We start from the raw sequence: 5,482 nt of genomic DNA on the forward strand, positions 1-5,482 counted from the left end.
TAAAACTAATTAAATTTAAGTAAAGTGACCACTAACTCCTGTTATTACAGTACCAATACAGACCCGCTCATGAACCGACGTGTGACCGAAGTAGGTTTCTTAATGGAGGCATTTGAATGCGTCGAGGGTGCATCTTCTGCCGGGCGTGCAGCGGACGAGGGAGTGGTAGTAACTGTTGTCGCCTGTAAACACTCAGTTTACTGTTGAATCCAGTTCCCCACGAGCTGAAAAATGAACTATTGTCACCGCCTACACACTCGTTCACTTGAAGAGACTCCAATGGTGATCCGAGGGGTGAGCCTGCTGGATATGGACTTCAGCAAGGAGTTCCCCTTTGAGTTCGCCGTTCGGTCCTATGGCTGCACCAAGTTGAATGTGATGTACACCAATGATCCGGTCTCGGTGAAGCTTTGCCTCGCCGAGTTCAAGCAGTACCTACAAGACGAGAAAGCATAAGGTTGCAGGACTAGACCTTGTGCCAATCCACTCTTCTCCTGACAGGTACCAGCAGATCACCATCGCCCAGGTATGTGTGCGGGACGAGGGTATCATCTACCACTTCTGTAGGGCCATCAGAGGTTCTGGAGCATTCGCCCGTTTCATCGGCAGTGCCGACTGCATCTTCGCTACGGTGGAGAGAAGGAAGAACGCGACGATTAGGCCATCTGGTGCAACAAGCTTGTCGACATCCAGAAGCAATACAAGATCATCAGCAACGGGCGGGAGAAGGACTCCATCATCGACCCCTGATACGCCAACATGAAAGAAGACAACGAAACAAGGACCTGAACACGTGGGAGGTACCTCTGAATCTAGCCTACATAACCTACGTGGCCAAGGACGCATACGCATGCTATAACATGTACATGCATATCTTGAACAGGAGGGCGTGTCTGCTTCCCGTAACCGACGAGTACACGGACATCCACAACATCATGATCAAGCGTGCCAGGAAGGTCTAGATGTTGTACTTTATCTTTTTATAAGCACCTTTATCATCTGAGTGTTTCATGCATTAGCCTATGTGTCGTAATTATGTATTTTGCCCGAAATAATTCTTTTAAGAACCCATTAACATGTTTGCTTTTTAGTGGCTATTTGCTTATGTATCTAACTAGTTCACTTGTCTGTTAAAACAACTAGTTCACGCGGCTGCCGTGCTTTGAATCTCCTTCCTCCCAACATATTCCCCTCCTCAGGTGGACCCAGCAGGTCTCGTACACAGACATATGGGACCAACCACCTATCCATTTGTATTTCCTTATTTTGTTCAATCTTTCATCCACTTCCTATAAAGCGGCTGGCCATCATAGCCTATGGTGTTGGCCAGGCCATCCCTCTATTACCAAATATTGTCCGGCGGCGGCAGCTCCACCGGCCCACCCTGCACCCGAACAAGTCAACCCTCGTAGTCCCCTCCGCCTGCGTCTTCCCCCGCTCCGGTTCGTTCGGTCCGAGGTCTCGATGTCGTCCTCCGCCTTGGTGCTCTAGCCGCAGGGCCTCCATCTGTCATTCCCAACATGGTCATCAAAACAAGAGGAATCGGGAGACATCTGTTTGTCAAGAGGCGGACAGTCCCGGGCCCACCAGGTCCATGGCCTAGGTCTGGTTGTTTAACATGGGAAGCCGACGATATGTTTCAACATTTTTTGGATCTAGCAAGTATCAAGCGGCCTTTGGGCCTCCCAACCTAGCTTGTCTATAACATCATTAGCCCAAGTTATGTTTGTTTTTTCAATACGACGCACAGCTCAGTTCTATTTTTCCATAAGAATGGAAAACTGAACCTGTTTTCTATAAGAATGCAAAGCTGAACCTATATTTCTATTAGAAACAACATAAGTTTCCGTTAAACCTATCGTTCATCCAACCATTTTATAGACCTTGCCACTTCCTTTATTTTTCGTTTTCATTAATCCTATATCTGAATTTTCTCCTACTTTCTTTTTCGATGTAAACTGAGTTTTCTCCCAGTATATTTCCCTAGAACCAACTCAACTGTTCCACGTCTAGCCTAAAAAATAATAATACCCCACGTACTATTAACTCATCAAATTTAAATGATATTTTATTTCGTAAGTTTAAAGTTCTTATAAAATAATAATAATAATAATTGTTTATACATAAATTGGCATTAACTCCTAGTGATTGCATACATAAGCTTGCAAAGATTTTACTAACCAATGCAGTAATAGGCGTGCAATCATGTGTTTATGTTTTTATAACATTTCTCTGTCTAGCCCAACATGATATTTTCACCCAGCCCAGCAAGTCCGCGGATATCGAGAAAAAGGCAAATGGGCTTTAAATTCTACCATATATATAAACGGGTTGCATAGATGATACATCATTGTTTCACCCAGCCCACCAAATGGACTAAAAAAGAAATGGACTGGCTGACATGTGGGCCGGTAGGTCGAAGCCTAAGAAGGCGTTGGATTTACATCCAACGGCCGTCATTCTTCTTCAATCTCTCGTTTTCTTCCCCCAGCGCTGACGGGACCGCCTGCTCCAGCCTCCAGCGTCTAGTGGTGTTGTTCTGCGCTCCTCAGCGAAACGCTACCCCGCTGACGGCCAGGCCATCCCTCCACTCTGCACCTCCTGTTATTTTCTGCTGAGTGTAGGCCGACCCCGCACCCGAACTAGTCAAGTTTCCCACTCCTCTCCGTCTGCGACTCCACTGTCGTGTCTTCCCCATCTCCGGGTCATTCCAGTCTAGGGCCTCGCCGTTGTCCACCGCCTCGGTGCGCTCGGCGTGGCGTGGTCAACATACGGGAGTCATCGGAAGAGGACTATACTGGAGAGCCTGACGGCTGGGACCCACGAGGTCCATGGTCGCACGCAAGGAGAGTTCCTCCTTAATACGCATAGTACATGGATTGTATGTGGGAAGGGCTTCTGTATTTCATGAAAAAAATGTTCCCCCCACTGACAGGTCGGACCCACCAGCTATATCTTCGCACACAAGGAAGTGCCTCCTTATTACACACAAAAAATAAGAATACCCCTTGCTAGCTAGGACCCACCATAGTGGGTGGCTGACTTGTGGGCCTACTAAGTTGACGGGGACGGAGGGCTTTGTCAACTTAGTCAACATGCACGATTCAATCTCCAGTGACCGTACGATGTCCATCTAACGGCCATGGTGCTTCTTCAACCTCTGGTCTTCTTGCTCCAGCCGCCCAAAGCAGCGCCGGTCGTGCCGCATGCTCCTGCCTCCTGTTGCCGGCTGTGATGCTGCGGAGGCCTCACCGCCCCCTACTACTCCCACCGCTGGCCAGGGCATCCCTCTACTCACCCACACCCCTTGTTATTCTGCGGCAACGGCAGCCTCACGCCGCAGCCGAACCAGTGAACCCTTGTACTCCTCTCCGCATGGGCATCCACTACCGTGTCTTCCCCGGCTCCGTGTCGTCCCCTACCTAGGCCTCGTCGTCGTCCACCGCCTTGGTGCTCTCGGCACGGCGTGGTCAAATTGGTCAACAACCAACTTCCATCGGAAGAGTACTGTACGTGGAGAGGCTAACAGCTGGGTCCACGGCCGTAGCTGGGTCCACGGCCACGGTCCAGTTTTTTTGTGATTTGCCAAGTAAGTCGCTTTGTCAGGCCTATTGGGCTGCAAATCTTTCAAGACGAGGAGAGCTTCATTCGGCTGGCGGAGAAAATGGCCTATCAGTAATGAGAAATGGGTTGTACATTTTTAAAACGCATCAAACCGGCAATTAGATTCAAATTTCTTTTTTTCATTTCGAGATTTTAAATTGCATTGATTTTTATGCGTGGGCAATTTGTTGGATTTTATTTTGATATACATTTATTTTTAAAATCTGTTTGAATGTGACTCAAAATTTCGGGATTAAAAACAGTTCGGACCACACCGAAATATGCAAAATTTCATACAATTTTTTAACTGTGACCACAATAGGGGTTGTAATGCTAACAAAAAGAATATGGGCTCCAAAAAAACCTTATGAATTAGAAAATGGGCTGTAAATTATTAGAAATAATGGCAGATGGGCTGTATGATGTTTTCCACAGATTTGAGGCTTTCCTAAAAAAAGGTTGACGCACAAGCAGTGACTGTTGGATTTCCATCCAACGGCCGTCCGGCTTCTTCAATCTCTGCTCTTCATACTCCATCCGCTCAAACAAGCGCCGGCGGGACTACCTGCTCCCTCCTCCCTGCAGTTGGCTGTGCTGCCGCGCAGGCCTCACTGCCCCATCGTACTCCCATAGCTGGCCTAGCCATCCCTCTACTCACCCGCACCTGCCATTATTCTCCAACGACGGTAGACGAACCAGTAAACCCTCATACAGTCATACTCCCCTCCACGTGGGAAACAACTGCCGAGTCTTCCCTACCTCCATGTCATTCCCTTCATAGGCCTCGCCGTCATCTACTGCCCTGGTGCTCTCGGCGCGGCCTGGTCAATGACTGACATGCATCTGAAGTGGACTTTACGTGGAGAGGCTGACAGCTGGGTCCACGGCCGCACGCAAGGAAATGCCTCCTTATTACGCGCAAAATAATGATTCCTCCACCTGACATCTGGGACCCACCGAAAGGGCCTCTGTATTTCGCGAAAAAACATTACTGCCGCTGATAGCTTGGACCCACCAGTTATATCTTCGCACGCAAGGAAGTGCTTCCTTATTACGTACAAAAAAATGAATACTCCCCCTACTAGCTAGGACCCAGTATAGTGGCAGGCTGACTTGTGGGCCTACTAAGTTGACAGGGATGGAGGGCTTTGTCAAATTAGTCAATATGCACGATTCTAGCTCCAGTGACCGTACGATGTCCATCCAACGGTCGTAGTGCTTCTTCAACCTCTGGTCTTCTTGCTCCAGCCGCCCAAACTAGCGCTGGTCATGCCTCGTGCTCCTGCCTCCTGTGGTCGGCTGCGATGTGGCGGAGGCCTCACCACCCCCTACTACTCCCACCACTCGCTAGGCCATCCCTCTACTCACATACACCCCCTATTATTCTGCGGCGACGGGAGCCTCACATCGTAGCGAACCAGTGAACCCTCATACTCCTCTACGCGTGGGCATCCACTGTTGCGTCCTCCCCGGCTCCGCGTCATCCCCTTCCTAGGCCTCGCCGTCGTCCACCGCCCAAGTGCTCTTGGCGCGGTGTGGTCAATGTGGTCAAGGAACAGCTTCCGTCGGACGTGGACTGTACGTGGAGAGGCTGACAGCTGGGTCCACGGCCGCAGCAAGGGAGTGCTTCCTTATTACGCGCAAAATAATTATTCCTCCACCTGACAGCCGGACGGGCCACCGTATTTCGTGAAAAAAACGTTTCCCCTGACTGATGGGACCCACCAGCTACATCTTCGCACGCAAGGAATTGCATCCGGGCAAAAAAACAATTCGCCCCCCTGACTGCTGGGACCCACCAGCTACATCTTCGCACGCAAGGAAGTGCCTGACAATCGGGACCCACCTCATCGAAGTGTACGTAGCGTTGTCATTCTGG

This window comes from Triticum aestivum, chromosome 6A (genome assembly GCF_018294505.1).
Source record: "Triticum aestivum cultivar Chinese Spring chromosome 6A, IWGSC CS RefSeq v2.1, whole genome shotgun sequence".
Lineage (NCBI taxonomy): Eukaryota > Viridiplantae > Streptophyta > Magnoliopsida > Poales > Poaceae > Triticum > Triticum aestivum.